This window comes from Lissotriton helveticus, chromosome 7 (assembly GCF_964261635.1).
Source record: "Lissotriton helveticus chromosome 7, aLisHel1.1, whole genome shotgun sequence".
In the NCBI taxonomy this organism is placed as follows: domain Eukaryota; kingdom Metazoa; phylum Chordata; class Amphibia; order Caudata; family Salamandridae; genus Lissotriton; species Lissotriton helveticus.
This window is the reverse complement of record NC_136068.1, coordinates 518,410,179-518,427,277: the sequence shown is the minus strand read 5'-3', so window position 1 is coordinate 518,427,277 and position 17,099 is coordinate 518,410,179. Positions and strand designations below refer to the sequence as shown.

General features: G+C 46.7%; 1 protein-coding gene across 1 annotated transcript in view; it reads right to left on the bottom strand.

Annotated features, from left to right (window-relative positions):
* LOC144768697 (uncharacterized) overlaps positions 1-12,024 on the bottom strand; it is a 116,664-nt gene extending 104,640 nt beyond the window's left edge. The window contains exon 1 of the mRNA XM_078652558.1: positions 11,753-12,024. The gene's annotated coding sequence lies outside the window, so the exon portion shown is untranslated. The remainder of the gene's footprint in view (positions 1-11,752) is intronic.
* Positions 12,025-17,099: the final 5,075 nt, after the last annotated feature.

Here is a 17,099-nt window from a genome sequence, read left to right as displayed (position 1 = left end):
GGGAAGAAACCCACCGGAGCTATGCTTCAAGTGTACCAGGCTAAAAGCCTGGCCATAGCTTCATATGTTAATCACAATAGAGCCACCCAATAATCCCATGGGGACTGGGTATTATTAATAACAAAAATACAAATTGTCCCCCAAGGAATTGTTTAAGAATAATTACAATTTTCAAACAGTCATGACAGTGATCATAAATCCACCAATGCAGGGAAATTAGCACAGATACCACAAAAATATTTAATTTGTAATTTTGTGCTGTTTTTCTTTTTCTAATTGCAACATGGCAACACACATACTACTAAGATTCCAAACACAATTAGTAGTAGTATATAACACCTTTTGCTTTCAGTATGGAAAATCAATATACCATACATAACAGAGCTTTCATATTACAATACATCAAATTCAGAGTCACAAAAAATTAATGTATGAGCAAAACGATGTTCAGCGTCGAAGTTTCGGTCCCCCGTCGGTCTATAAGATCCTCAGGACCATCATCAGGACGAAAAGTTGCACATATATATCTAAAAATAGAATATATATATATATATAATGTAAAAAGGAAATATCCTTATTATCCCTACATATATGGTATCGTCTACTCACCCCAAAAGAACAAAACCAGTGAAACGCACCCACAATGTGAGCCAACAAACTCCATATAATGGTGTACACACATCCCCAACAACCAATGTGTCCAATAAAAAGTGACTTTCACCACCACTGATTCATCCTAATTTAAAACCACATTACCATGGACTTCCAGCCGGAAGTGGCTAAATGCGAGGGGTATCAATGCCCCAGAATCTAATACAAAAACATAAACAAGCATTGAAAATGCAATAGGTCTCGCAATAGAAGAGTTTGACCTTTTTTGTTTTGCAAATGGATGAGTGGCGTTGCGTGGGTGAGTGGCGTTGCGTGGGTGAGTGGCGTTGCGTGGGTGAGTGGCGTTGCGTGTGTGTGAGTGGCGTTGCGTGTGTGTGAGTGGCGTTGCGTGTGTGTGAGTGGCGTTGCGTGTGTGTGAGTGGCGTTGCGTGTGTGTGAGTGGCGTTGCGTGTGTGTGAGTGGCGTTGCGTGTGTGTGAGTGGCGTTGCGTGTGTGTGAGTGGCGTTGCGTGTGTGAGTGGCGTTGCGTGTGTGAGTGGCGTTGCGTGTGTGAGTGGCGTTGCGTGTGTGAGTGGCGTTGCGTGTGTGAGTGGCGTTGCGTGTGTGAGTGGCGTTGCGTGAGTGAGTGGCGTTGCGTGTGTGAGTGGCGTTGCGTGTGTGAGTGGCGTTGCGTGTGTGAGTGGCGTACAGTGCATAGAGTGGTGGATAGGGTGGTGGCACATAGAGTGGTGGCGGATAGAGTGGTAGAGTGATGGTGGAGAGAGTGGTAGAGTGGTGGCGGTAGAAGGCTGTACTGTGTGTGAGAGAGAGTGTGTGTGTGTGTGTGTGAGAGAGAGTGTGTGTGTATGTGAGAGTGTGTGAGAGAGAGAGTGTGTGTGTGAGAGAGAGAGTGTGTGTGAGAGAGAGAGTGTGTGTGTGAGAGAGAGAGTGTGTGTGAGAGAGAGAGTGTGTGTGAGAGAGAGAGTGTGTGTGTGAGAGAGAGTGTGTGTGTGAGAGAGAGTGTGTGTGAGAGAGTGGGTGTGTGAGAGAGTGTGTGTGTGTGAGAGAGAGTGTGTGTGTGTGAGAGAGAGAGAGAGAGAGAGAGTGTGTGTGAGAGAGAGTGTGTGTGAGAGAGAGTGTGTGTGAGAGAGAGTGTGTGTGAGAGAGAGTGTGTGTGAGAGAGAGTGTGTGTGAGAGAGAGTGTGTGTGAGAGAGTGTGTGTGAGAGAGAGATAGAAAGAGAGAGAGTGAGGTAGTGAGAGAGAGAGAGAGAGAGAGATAGTGAGGTAGTGAGGGAGAGTGAGGTTGTGAGAGAGAGTGAGTTAGTGAGGTAGATAGAGAGAGTGAGGTAGTGCGATGGCAGTTAATGCCCATTGCTCGTAGGACCTCAGCTTTGTGCGGATACAGTGAGTTACTTAGACATGGAGAACCGCACTGGATAATTAATGTTTCTGCTGACAGAAGGCAAAGTGTTGTCGAATATATTCCGTTTCTTGTTTGGATTGTTTCTTGAATCTGCAGCTATAAACTGGAAAAGCTTTATGATGAGTCCTGTGTTAACAGTGGAAGAAGGAGAAGTGAGGCCACTGCATCTTTGTTATATTCATAAGATCAGTTCAAAAAAGATTTATTGTTTTCTCTGTATGTAACACACCTGCGCATGGATGTCAGTTTTCAGGACCTGGTCTTACTCAATATTCACGCATATGTTTGAAGTAAACTGTTTAGCCTCCTTTTGCCAAGATTTGCAGGAATTACACAAAGTGGGGCATATTTAAAACTGTTTTCACATAATCCAATGTAGCATTTCAGTTGTCTGGCATTACATGTTATATGGCCATTGACACAAATCGTGGAAAATTTGCTGGTGACATGCAACACCAGAGAATTCCATGGACACCAGCTGAAGCCGATACAACAAGGACATTAATATGGGATTTTCCTATTTAGGGTCAACAATAGGGTTATAAAGACCCAGATTTAAAAGTAGCGCAATAGAAAACCGACACAGACTGCGTGTCACTTTTTCTGTAACCATTTTGTAGCAAGTAATGCTCCATTTCTCAGTGAAAACTCTCCAAGCTCTAAGGATAAACGTTTAAAAATTAGCGAGGGGGACGACAAAGGCTGCTATAATTAAGCAGGTGAACTGACCGCCAGTATTGATTAAATTACTCAATTGAACTCATGAGATAATGCAAATATGGGTGCTGTGTAAAGATAAATTGCCTGAAAGTTATTATATATTAGGAAATGTATCTGGCCCCAAACTCAACGATTCTTTGGACGGACTGTTTCTCTGTTTGCGTTTTTGCAATGTGAAACGCTGTTTATCTTAGAGTGTTTAAATTTACATTTACCGTACTCAAATAACATTTAGAAATAATTATTGCAGCCTGCAAGAGGGAAAAAAAATCAAACCTTAGGAAAGGGTCCCAGGAAGCACGGCGTGTGTCTGACTGTAGAGCAGGGAGGAAGTGTTTTTAAAAGAGGAAATATCTACAGATGCTGGAAACAAGAAACACGAGGGAGGAATGTTGGGGTAATTAAAGCAAGACAAAAAGTGGAGTGGTGTGCCAGGGGGTGGTAAAGCAATCAGAAACAGCTGGGAGGAGGCAGGGGAGGAATGAAACCAACACGAGAAGGAGCAGCAATGGCAGGGGTGAATTAGGAACTGCTGTGTTTGGTTGCCGATAGAGTAAACCAGGCTAGAGGGGCTGGGGGGAGGGCCGAGGATAGGCTGAAAACAAGCTGCAAGCGGTTGGGATTTCAGATGATCCTCATTAGTTTAAAGCAGTTAACGCCGATCCGCTGAGAACACAAGCGCTAATTAAGCAAACACACACGTTTTAAAGCCTTCTACAGTTATTAAAATAGGGACTGATTTCCTCACCCGAGCCACAGGGATGTTAACAGTGACGGATCCTTCCTTTCCCTCCTCATGGCCGGGGTACTATGTGAAAGAGGCGAAAGCAGCTGCCGGGAGCAGCTGATGGATGCTTCCGCTTTGATATGGCGCACTCGCACATTTCTTTTGTTGTGTACTCGGCACGCAAACTTTGACGGCGCCTGTGTTGTCAATTTCAATAAGAAAACATGTTTGTGCGCCGAGTAGGTGAAGGAAGAGGCACAGAACAAAAGAAAAGACAATGTGAACTAGAAGGGATATAAAATGTGAGACGGGTCACAGGCATAAAGAAGGGCACAGTAACAAAGACGGGCGTTGAGAAAAAAAAACAAGAAATCTTTAAGTCCTGTGGTTGAAAGAAAACCGCCAAATAAAAGCGTGGCTGGTGCATCCAGTTCAGAAGCTTACAAGAGCACAAGCCTCACTCGTTGCAGACTGGCAGTCTGGGCCAAAGCGCGCACTCTGCAAGTTCAACCCTTCTGAACTCTACGGTCCAAACAGCTCAACAAGAAGCCCATGCCCCCTTTCGGGTTATGTGGTAAACAAAGGCTAAACGATTTAAACGAAGCCTGCAGAACAGGCAACTGAGGAAGGGCTTCAAGGCTGTGGTGAGAGCCTCAGAAACATAAATTAATGAGACGACCCGCAAGCAAAGGAAAGCGGCCCAAATCAATACCAAGCAGTAGGGAGGAGCTGCAATGTTGCACTACAGGGACAATGCTTATCAACAAGCAGCAGCCACAATGTAAAGGACCCAGCAAATTCAAAACCGACGGCAAGCTCTTGAAAGGTTGCAATAGAGGGAGCCTCTTAGCTGCTCATGTCCCCGAAGAGACTGCTGCGTGCAGGATCTTTATAATGGTAGTCGATAAACACTACATATGCGAGGCTTGTAATGGACGGGGATTAGGACCCGAGAGAGAAAAGGAAACAAGCAGAAACACGAGAGACGGCCCGCGGCCGTCAAAGTGAAGCGGACACGGCGGGCAGGGGAGGGGGCGGAGCGGGGAGAGCGGCATGAGGGTGTGAAGCAGCAGGGGCCTGAGACGAGGCCGCCTTGCCTTTGATGTGGTAACGCGAGGCAAGCGGCTGGTGGCATTGTGCTGGCGCTTTCACGTGCACTGGAAGAAATCGCCTGGGAATCGCCTGATCTCGGTAAGCTCTGTTTAAACCGCAATAGTCTCGCAAGCTCGATGCGCATGCGCATCGACAGGCGAGACCTAACAAACAAACACGCAAAAAATGCATATAGTCCTAATGTCAACATCTCTTTCAGTCAATAAACATATGTTCTAATAATCAGGAACTATACTCACAGGTGTTCTGAATTAATCTCACCACCTACACCTCCTACAAATCAATAAAATCCACTCAGTGTAACAAATTCACAAGTGACATCATCACCAAACAAATATATTGATGCTCCAATCACAAAATACTCACGTAATTATAGCGAGTATCCTGTATTAATCTGCAAATGAAAACATCATCTGAATTACACCAAGAGTCGAAAACAAGCCCGAGAGCTGAGCCTTATCTTATGGGGTCATTATCCACGCACAAAATATTCCTTTTAACCAGGTTTCGATTGAACCTATTTTACTTCCTGCTTTCCAGACCTAAATGTTTTACTACAGGTACAGTGGCAGCTCCCTGCGGCTGCGACGGAAAGTCTCCTCAGGACATGCTGCATTTTATGTTTTTATGTCAACTGTATGAATTCCCTCGCAAAAGCTACCTGGTTCCCCCTTCAAAAAGATTGAACTTCAGGCAGATTCGACCGGCATTGGTGTATCTCCAATTATTGAAAGAGGACTGTATATTTTTTATTGTGGGTTTTTTAGAAGCAACTGTCAACTGTAGACATTATATGGACCAGTAATGAGTGTCTCCTAGGTTTTTTAATTATTTATTCACGTGTTTTTGCTGTTCTGGATATCTTTTTAACAATGCACGGTCACTTATATTGTATTTGTGTTGTGTAACTTTTATGGCTGAGATAAGGGCAGAGATATAACTCTGCCCTTATCTCTGCCTTGGATCATATTGCCCCGCTAACCCCTCTGGCATCCGCCAGATCCCGTCCTTCTTCCCCCTGGTTCTCCCCTGCTTTACGCGAGGAAAAGAGCAGATGTAAGCAGCTGGAACGCATATGGCGCCAGACCTACGATCCTACTGCCAAATCCACGTACAAAAATGCCCTAAATAAGTTTAAAAAACTCAAACGCTCCTCGATGAGAGCCCACTTTTCAAAACTTATTCATCAGGCGCAAAATTCTTCCAAAACCCTTTTCACCATTGTGAAGGATTTTATAAATCCCCCTGCTTTAAAAACTCAATGTGTTCCCACCCAAGCCCTTTGCAACGGCCTCTCAGATTTTTTTCAGGATAAAATAATCAAACTCTCCTCCTCCTTTGATACCTCTGCACTTAGTCCTCAGACCATTGCTCCCCATCCTTCACACTGTTCCTTTACCTCTTTCAATTTACTCACTCCCGAAACAGCTCTGCCTCTTTTTCATAAAGTCAAGTCGGGATCGCCATTAGACCCAGTCCCTGCCAAAATTATGAGCACCCTCGCCCCTGTTTTAATCAACCCTCTCCTTTCCATCTGGAATTTCTCCCTGGCCTGCGGCCACTTTCCTGAGGTCTGGAAACATGCCAGGCTACTTCCCATCCTGAAGAAGCCGGGCGCTGATCCTGTTCAACTCAGCAACTACCGGCCGATTTCGCTCCTGCCCAAACCTGCTAAAATGTTGGAGAAGGTGGTTCAGGAACAGCTGGCTCAATATTTAGAAACTAACCAGTTGTTGCACGATACTCAGTCCGGTTTTAGAACTGGCTACAGCACCGAGACCGCGCTGCTAGAGGTATCTGAGACTATTAGGGAATCAGTGGACAGGGGTGAGGAGGCCATGTTGGTTCTCCTCGACCTGTCCGCTGCATTTGATACTGTCTCACACGACATACTCACTGCCCGACTACACCAACTGGGGTTTGGAGGCACAGTCTTAGCCTGGATTAAATCCTTTCTATCCGGTAGAACCCAAAGGGTACTGATGCATCCTTTTGAATCAGAAGATAAACCCCTCACGTGTGGAGTGCCTCAAGGCTCCGCCTTGAGCCCCTTATTATTTAATGTTTATTTGGCCCCGCTTGCTAGGGTAGTTGAGTCCTGGGGGGTCAGAGTGGTCTCCTATGCTGATGATACTCAGCTTGTTTTTTCATTCAGAGACCACTCTGACTCCCTCTTTTCCAACTTCAGAAACTGCCTGGGCAACATTTGCACCTGGATGGCTACCAATCATTTGGCTCTAAATACGGACAAGACTGAGGTCCTTTTTTTTAGCCAGAAGTCTACTCCACCTGCTAACTTATGGTGGCCCACTGTCCTGAACCCCCCTCCTATACCTGTGCAGTCTGCCCGTAATCTTGGCTTTTTATTCGACAGTACCCTTTCCTGTAAAGCCCAGGTTAACAAAGTATCAACGGCCTGTTTCAATAAACTTCGCATGATAAGGAAGATCTTTCCCTATCTTCCTCAGTCCTCCCGCAAAACGATTGTTCAATCACTCATTATGGCACATCTCGACTACGCCAATAGCCTATATGCAGGTGCCCCTCTATATCTTATAGAAAGATTGCAAATCGTTCAGAACGCAGCAGCAAGGCTTATTGGTAACATCCCCGCTCGCAACTCAGTCAGAAGTTACCGAGATGAGCTACACTGGCTGCCTATAGCTAGACGGATTGATTTTAAGATTCTGATCCTTGCCTTTCGGGCAATCCATGGCACTTGCCCGGCCTACCTGAGCAAAAGACTCAAGATATCTTCTTCAGTGAGGCATTTGAGATCCAATAGCCTCCGATTATTGAATGTCCCCCGATTCAGGCTGGCCCGCAGTGGTGGTAGAACTTTCACCGTTATTGCAGCCAGGCTCTGGAACAGTCTTCCTCTGGACCTCAGGTTCATCGAATCAGAACAAGTCTTTCGACGCAAACTAAAAACCTTGCTGTTTCCTAAACGTTAACTTAATTAAAGCTTCCCTGCTGGTCTTTTGGATGGCTCTGAACCTGGTAACCTCTCTTGCGATTTGACCTGTAATCTTAGCGCCGGGACACCCCCGCTGGAGGTAGCCGCGCGCTTTATAAGCTTCTTAAATAAATAAATAAATTACACTTTTAAACCGAATAAAGTTTATTGAATTGACTATACTTTAAAGGAATTTGTGAACAAATGCATTCAGCAGAAAAGCAGCTGGGAAGAAAAAGCTACACTGACAAAACGATTGCATGGGTGGTTCATAATAAACTCATATAACATAAGCAAGGAACAGTCCTGTTTCGAGGCAGCACTCTCATTGACAATCAAGAGGGAACTGATAAAGTTGTGACTTGGACCCCTTCCAGCACTCGATTTTGTCCCAAAGTGGGAGGAAGATTTCCCAAACGCAAGATGCATTGTGCCTCTTGTGTCATCAGGCAAAATGTACATGTACTGGGTGTGTGCTCGAATCTACTAATACACCGGCGGTCATTACTGTATAAGGAGTTCTTAGCTTTAGATGTTCGAACCTGCTGGATTGCGGCCAAAGAGGTTATAAATCCACAGAATGTTATGCTGAACATTCGACTGGTGCAGTTTTTTGCAATTTGAACAAACAGATTACAATCCTAACATGAATGTTGTCCATGGGTTAGATAGGGTTATATAGAACACTTAATTAATGAGGGGTTGCTAGGGATAGAAAAAGAGAATTATTGATCCCTACCTTGGCACCGCTATCAAGCACCAATTAAAAGATCGGTCAGGTAACGATCGTGAGGTATGGCCTCCTTTCTGCTTACCACTGGATGCTCTGATTGCACAGTAAATGCTACCTTTACACAGCTGCATCAATATTTGCCCCACGCAACCAAGCCGACGAGGCTGAAATGAGTGTTATACAAGTTTGCCTTTTTGCATAGTCCTGTCAATGCTTCTGCCAAACACTTTGACAATGCTTTTTTGCACAGCTGCACTATGTATGCTGTACAACTGCTCCAAGCTCAGAGCACTAGGCCCTTTTGATAAAGCATTGTGCAGATAAACTTTCACACGGCAGGTGGAAGGAAGCTTTTTAATAGGTTCAAACTGCCTATGCCTCATTGCACAATTGTGTTAATGCACTTTTTAAGCACCTTGATAATGCCTTTTTGCACAGTAGTGTTGATGTTCGCATTAAACATTTTGACAATGTTTTGTGCGATCATCCTTGGCAGAGGACGCGAGATGAGGTAACGTCTCAAAAATATTTGCACCGTTTTTGCCCCCTTGCACATTAAGCCTTGGATATTTGCATGTTCTCCAGCCTGTACGATTCTTTGTGATCACATATTTATTTCCGTATTTAGTAATGTACTTTCTGTGATTTCCCTGGGCCCACTTACACAATATAGGAAGGCCAATGGTTTTAAATTAGTCAAAATTTCCACATTGTTATGCTGTTGTTTGAACAATGAGACAAATTGATTGCTAGCTTATTTGTCTGTGTATGGCATGTATTTGGGTCTGGCTCTATGCGCTTGTGATGGTCACATTGGTGCTTACAAGGCCTGAAGGACAGATTTATTGATTTTATATGCATTATATTGGTTTTACATTTGTGGTTTTTTATCAACCAATAAACTAAATTTTTGATTGATTGGTTGATTTGGTGAGGGAAGCTTGCAACTTAAGATCATTGAAATCCCTCTTGATGGACATAGACCCTCCAATGATGAATGATGCAGATTAGGAGACAAGAAAACACTCTGGCAGCAGAAGATCTCTTTCTACTTTATTGCCCCTCCCACCCCACGTCAGCAGTCCATAAATTATTTTTTACTATTATTAGAGTCCGGAGCTAGAATGCACCTAGGAGCTCTCAAATGATGTGTGGCAACTAGAACATGATGTGTTGACGCTGTAAAGTTTTAAGATAAGGTTCTTAAAAGTACCAATTACCCTGTTTCATATATAGAAATTCTGTGAGGAATGTGAAATATTATCCTTACAGATAAGTATTTCCTACAAACTTAGACTTCCAAGCAGAACATTTGCATGGGTGGTGATCTTGTCACTTTACACTTTTCCTTGTGAAACACATTGTCAAAGATCTCTAAATGTTTGTGTGTGTGTTAAGAAGCTTCCAACGCAGGCTGCATGTGTTCATGCCCTTTAGGAATGAATATAAGACAGAGAATCTCCACAGGATTGGTTGCAGGGTTGGAGAAGCACCCCATGTGTTTGCGTCCATACTAGGGTACTCAGGCTATAGGCCAAGAAGCTATCCAAGCCCCACACCACCACCAACCCCAGGCCTTGCTATGTGGTTGAAAAGCATTTCAGGACTGACAGTAGGGTTGGGAGGCTACCCGTGCCCATGCTTTGTTGCAGTGTTAGACCACATCAGGGCAAGATGTAATTTATATGCTTTCCCAGAACTGTGACGACTATAGATCATATACGGGCCTGATGAGCTTTTACAGTGCAGCAAAGTGTACAAAAAAGTGATGGGTGTAATGCTTGAATTAATCTGAGCTACTGGTAATTATTTGGGCCGCATCCGAATCGACTGTTACTTTGCACACCGTGTCACCTCAGTTTAGACCTTGTCATAAACAAAACTGTGGAACCTGCTCCATTTGGAACAGTCCAGCCCGAACTGCTGAGCAGGTCCTCCCTCAACCGGAACACAATCAACCAAGGACCGGTTTTGCCCTATTTATGGGCTCATCAGTCAGGTACAGCTTTATTCCAAACTGTGGTGGCATAGTAGGCAAAAAAAGATATTGGGATGCGGCCCAAACGATTGCCAGAAATTAATTCAAGCATTTCATCCATCACCTTATTGTTTTTGCATTTAAAACCGTGGCAAGGTATAGTCCAGCTACGCACTAAGAAACGTATTATATACTTTTTTACTTTGTCTTATCACATGCACATTGTTAATGTTTTTCTCTATGAGGCTACTCTACTGTAAACCTATCTACCTGAACTGTCATTAAAAGTTCACTAAAAAAATAAAGATGGTTCAAAAGGTGGCAGCCATGCCAATTTTAAATCCAAAAAGGAAGGATTCCATCTCTGTCTTTGTGAACATTACATTTCTATATTGGCATTGAGTTAAACAAAAAACATTTGTTTAAGGCCCTCTTCTTCATACACAAACCCTTATAGGACTCAAAAACAGAACCTCATATCTAAGAAATGTATGCACTATTCCCTAGGTGGGGGATACGAGGGGGCTACCCTGGTCAAGGAACCTAAGCATTGCTGCTCATATGTTAGGGACCAGCATTCAACTTTCAAAACACAATCTGCCATACTGCAATCCTCAAATATAGCAAAATACTTAAACCGTGGATTTCACTAAAGTTAATTTAGGGACGCTGTTGGACAGATTTTCATGCCTTGGCCAGTTAATATTTTCATTCACGTGAGACTGTTCCTATAGTGCATGGTATAGTCACTTGAACGCTTTTCACATTACAAGTTCCAATTAAAAAACTCCCACATTTCAGGTGTGTGTCGCACATCCAGAGTTTTTCTTTCTTTGCATTTGTAGTCTTGCAACTATAAAAGAGGTAAGCAAACAAGACTACAAGTACAAGAAGGCACTGAAAAAATACTGCATACGCTTCTCACACATGACATAATAAAACTTGAATGCTATGCCCAGCCGTGGTACCAGGGTTGAGTAGTTTACAAAACTGCAGAGGGTCAGCAAGCGGACTAGGCATGTTAGGAAGCTCCCAGAGCCAAAAGGTATGTGTGTGTGAAGCAGCCAATGCCAGCCTGCAGAGTAATGAAGCTCTTTAGATCTATACCTTAGGAAACTCCCAAACCTAGCTGCAGAATTCGTCAGTTTCGGATGGCCGAGAGGTTAGGAAACTCTTCAAATGTGGTATGGGCCTTAACCCATTTTTAATAGGAATATCAATGTCCTTACAACCAGCGCCGCCCGACAAACAAACATAAAACCCCTATAGGTTTCAAGGGAGCCACTCTCCCAAAAATCTGACGTCACGACTGGTTGGGGGACGCGCTCTGGTTCCGAGAGGTCCTCGTCATGCCTGCACAGATTAAAGATGCTGAGGATGCTCGAGTAAAGCTCCCACCATCACAAACACGCCCCTCCCTCTTCTGTGTGCTCGAACCTGGGCAAACCGCACTGAAAACAGCGACGCTCCTCCCTAAAAGACCATTAAATAAATAAACACAATGAACCGACCTGGCTCGGGTTACAGATTCCTGCGGCGCTCAACCCGGGGAGAAAGAGAGCAGCCCGGAGTCCGAAATCTGCTGCTCACAGCATCAAACTAGCGACCCTCAGCCTGGAATCTGCGGACACGGACTGTAAACTAGGAGCCTGCGCTGACATCACCGAGGCGTCACTAGGGGGTGCGGACCGCACCGGGTGTCACCCCGTCCCCGTCTGGGGTGACACCAATCTGGTTAAAACAGTGCGTGCAACAAGCCGCAAGCGCACGCCACCACGGTGCCCAGTTGTGCACCTGCTTTACCTACAAAAAAATTAAAATACTGCAGTCAGTGCAGTGCTGGAGCGTGTGCACTCTCACTGCAGCAGCGCACGCAAGCACCAGATGAATGTGATGATGCTGGTCACTGCTGGTGCGATTCGGATGCACTTCCGATGTTGGTGCTCACCGTGGCTTCAAGTCCTTCATCTCTTTCTGCTCTCGCACTGCACTATGGGCCTTGTAGTGGTGCATTGCACAGCTCGCTCCACTTATTGCACGACTTTAATGTTCACCATCCAACGTTCTTATGTGCAATGCATTATGGTCAATGAAGTTTTTTTTTTCTTGCAGCAGTGTCTTTTCATTTTGCACCAAGAAACTTTCTAATCTGCTTTGACATTAGTCCTGTGTTTCATTTTCTATTGTTGGATTTCTATCCAGCAGGGGGTTGTTTCACGCTGTGGGCGAACTCCCGGTGTAGGGGGGGACGTTCTCGGCCCAAGACTCACAAGCAGCAGTTGTACCGGCGATCACACATGTTGTTTAAGGAATGAGTCTCCCCGGGAGGCTCTTCTGTATTCAAAGCCTAGGTGTATCACCTCCTAATTAAGGCATCCCGTTAACCCTGCCTTTATTTATATTAAAGAGAACGAGGTGGCAATTTATGTGAACAATCTGATCAGGTTATGCAACAGTATTTATGAAACTGCAATAGTCTCCCCATTAGGACCACTACCCAGCAGTTTGTGTGGGTCCTAGGGCCGTCAATCTTTAGCGCTACCAATGCAATAGGTCTCGCGTTTAACCGAGTTTAAGGCGTGGCTTGGATGGCAAGGAGGCAGGATACCTAAGTCCGGAGCTCCCGACCCCCAAGTTGAACGAGCGGCGCGCATCCAAGGTTAACGCGAAAGAAACAGAGCCAAAAATAACGAGGGCGTGTAGGAACCGAATCGGCACCCCACGAGAGGCTCAACGGACCAAATGGGCAAAGAACGAAGCAACGGCGGGGAAGAAGGCGATCGAGGCAGGAGAGAAAGGAGCGACCCCAAGATGGCGGCGTGACTAAAGAGGAACCCGGGAGGATAACACGGCCACGCAAGCGATAGGCAGAACCAGACCAACAGTGGCCGTAGCATCCGAGCATCCTAGCCCCCATATCAGACTGCCCGCCAGGAAGGAGAAAAGGGAGGCAGGACATCACGAGCGACTGGAAGCAACCAGCCCAGAAGAGACAGAAGAAGCAACGGCCAACTCAGCATAACCACCGGGAGGCGGTAATCAAGTAAGCGGGCCCCGGCGATAGATAGCTCAACGTGCACCGCAAAGCAGGCAGGCAAATCTGCGCGTAGCAAACGAGCTGGTCGAGAATACAAATCGCCATCTTGGCAGAGGCAAAGAATTAAGGGGCGGCCATCTTGACACAGCATAGGCAGCTGTAACAAAGAGGCCAGCCGATAACGCAGCGGCCATCTTTGTGAAGGGAGAGAAGCACGGGGCGGCCATCTTGTTGCAGCATCTTTGTCGCAGCGGTAAAGCGGAACAGCGGGGAACCAGTTAAGCGACACAGACGAGAGGGGAAGCGCAGACGGAGATAAAGCCATCGAGATGCTGCAATAAGGCGCAAAGCACGAACTTGTAAGGCGGCATACACAAGCCTCAAGCTCAGACAAACAACGTAGTGGAACAAGCCGATAATACGGCGGCCATCTTAGTTAAGGAAAGAAGCACGAGGCTGCCATCTTGATGCTACGGCAAACGGTACAGCAGAAACTAGCAAGGCATACAAAGCGACACGCACAAGCGAGAGAAGCTCGGGCAGACAACGTCGAGCAGCGGAACAGAAGCACAAACAAAAAGACGCCAGAGACAAGCACGAAACAGAAAGGAAAGAAGAAGGCCAAGCACAGCAAGCATCTGACTAAGGAAATAGGAGGCACAGGTAGCCACCTTGAGGCAGACAGGGCTGCAAGCGCACACGGAAACAAGGGGTGAAAGGGGAGGCCCAGAGAGCCGTGGGAACACCAAGCCATAGCCAGGCCCCACACCCCCAGCGAACGCAACAACAAGAGAAAGCGGTAGAGGGGGCAGAGCCACCAGAGCGGAAGCCGGGGGGAAGCGGAAAAAAAGGCAAGAAGACAAGGGGTGGAACCGCAAGAGGCTGGCGGAGTATAGGACAAAAACTAGAGTGGTCAAGTGGCCACCCAGGTTCAGAGACAACCCCCTAACAGCGATAAGCACCCTGAGGAACAAGGAAGGGAAGGGGGAAAATAAAGCCGCCAAAAGACAGCCGCCAACAGAAGGGAAACCCAAGACTAACCAGGCCAAAGGGGGAACCGAAGCCATGGCAGGCAGAGACGGGAAACAGGGCACAAACGACTTGAAAAAAAGCAAGAATGAAACTCCAGCCTCCCCGAGCAAGGAGCGCAATAGCCAGGGGGACGGCACAATCACGCTAGACACGCTCCTGAAGAAAATAACAGAAGGGAACGAGCTGGCAAAAGCCACGAAAAAGACAGTAGACAGCATCCAGATGGAGTTAATAGCGATAAGAGCCGAGCAAAGCAGAGCCAATGGCAGAATAGACGAGGCAGAGAAAAGGATAGGCATGCTGGAAGACAATGCCAACATAACACATAAAGACCTGGGGCTGGTGATAAAGAGAACAACGGCACTACAAAAAGCCATGGCGGAGCAAGAGGACAGGAGCCGCAAGGGGAACATAAGACTCTTGGGAGTGCCCGAAGAGGAGGAAGATACACCGGGGGCATGCGCCCTAATGCTGGAGTCTCTAATACCCAAACTCACCGGACTCAGCTTCGACAAACCGCTCGAGATCACCAAAGCATATCGCATACCGGCCAGAAAGCAAGCGAACAGCAACGCCCCTAGACCTATAATATGCAAACCCCTAAGAGAAAATCAAACTGATGCGATCTTTGCGGTAGCCAGGAAGGGCCGTCCGATGCTGGTAAACGGAAGCAAAGTAACAATCACCCAAGACTTCTCCAAACTAACAGTTGAGGCGAGGAAAGGCTTCCTAGCCCAGAGGGACCACCTGCGGAAAAAGAACATTGCATTCATCTTTGAGGGGCCGTCCAAAATGAAAGTGACAGATAGGCACGGAAGCAGAATCTTCGATGACCCCAATGACCTACACAGATATCTACAAGGCCCGGAACCAGAAGAGATGGAGCTACCAAGCCCGGGGGCAAAGCGAAGGGCATCCTCGGACGAAACACACGAAGGGAGCGAATAGGAAAAGAATGATTTGTGTAACACGCATGCGCAACCAGGCACCGAGACTCTGAACTTAACGAACAAAGCTACCTCAGACAACCGCACAACAAGAGCAACCGCAGCTACCTCAGCAGAACCACCGCAGCCACGGGAAGAAGGGGCAGAACACCAACTACCATATCCTTTTTCAGCCAGTACTCGACCGAACGAAGCAACCGTAAGGGCTGGGGGCCAACCCAAAACCAGAGACTTAGAAAGGACTTGGGGGGGGGGGGGGGGGAGTGTGAGGACCCTTGCTGTCGCACACCCGGTTTACTACTGACGGGGGAGGGGGGGAGGGGGGGAGGTGGGCGGGTGGGGGGGGAGTGAAGCTGGCGGACATGACAGTACATGGTACAGCCACCATTTGTGTAATGAACAAAATACCTCTACTCTTGCCTTTCTCTACAGGCATCCTATACTTTTTCCCTCTTTCTATTCCCATCCAACCCCCTGGGGGGGGCTGCAGAACGCAAAGGACCAGCGACAACACCAGACCACCATGACAGACCCATCAAAAGCTGGCCTGTCCACCGACCTGAAGATAGTGTCCATGAACGTTAAAGGACTGAACCACCCGGTCAAACGAAGGAAAATATTAGAACACCTGGCCAAACTAAAGGGAGACGTATACATGCTGCAAGAGACCAAGCTCTCAGAAGAAGAAGCAAAGCAACTCAAAGCTAGATGGATAGGGGAAGTACTCTGCTCGCCGGCAAAGGGGAAAAAAAGAGGAGTCATAACGATCCTGAGCAAGAGGGCCAACCTAACAACACAAACAGCGGACGCAGACGAGGACGGCCGCATGCTAATAACGAGCGTCCAGAGAGGAAGCGACAGAATTCACATGGTCAATATATACGGCCCCAACTCTGAAGACAAACAATTTTGGCAGGGAGTGGACAGCAAACTATCCGGCCTGCCCCAAGAGGACCTCCTGATCACAGCCGGGGACATGAACAAGACAATGGACCAGGCAACAGACAGGCACCCAAACAGACCGAGCCATAACTCCAACAACAACAACAACACCCTGAAAGACCTGTGCGTCAAACAGCATCTAGCAGACCCATGGAGGCTTCAACACCCGACAGCGCGCGAGTACACATTCTACTCACACCCACACAACTCCTACAGCAGGATTGACTACATACTGATGTCCAACACGCACACGCACCTCATAGAAGAAACGGAGATAGCTCCAATCACCATCTCGGACCACGCTCACATAACACTCACTCTAAGCGGCAAACACAACGAAAACCCAACGAGGAGATGGAGGCTTAATGACGACATCCTCCAGAACAAAGAGAACGTTAAAGAAATTGAAGCCACAATTAAAGAATACCTCGAGCACAACGACAATGGCGAAGTAGGGAAGGACACCATATGGGACGCCCTCAAAGCGACACTAAGAGGGAAACTGATAAACATCAAATCCAGGATGAACAGAAGCAGAAACAAGAAAATCTTTGAGCTCGAGGAGGAGATAACAGCACTGGAGAGAGGTCACTGCGCAAACATAACGGACAAGAACACGCTCACCCTGCTCACAAAAAAGAAATACGAACTGAACAAGATCTTAAGCGAGAGGGCGGGGTCCTGGCTAACGAAGTTCAAATCAGTCAACCTATGCGCAGCAAACAAAGCAGGGAAACAGCTGGCATCCTACTTAAAGGCAAAACAGAGGCAGCACACGATAGCAGCAATAACAGATCGAACGAACAAGTCTCAAACAACGAACAAAGGAATACTAGAAGTCTTCAGACAATTCTACCAAGAGCTGTACACTGAGGACCAGACCCTGAGCAAAGATGCAGG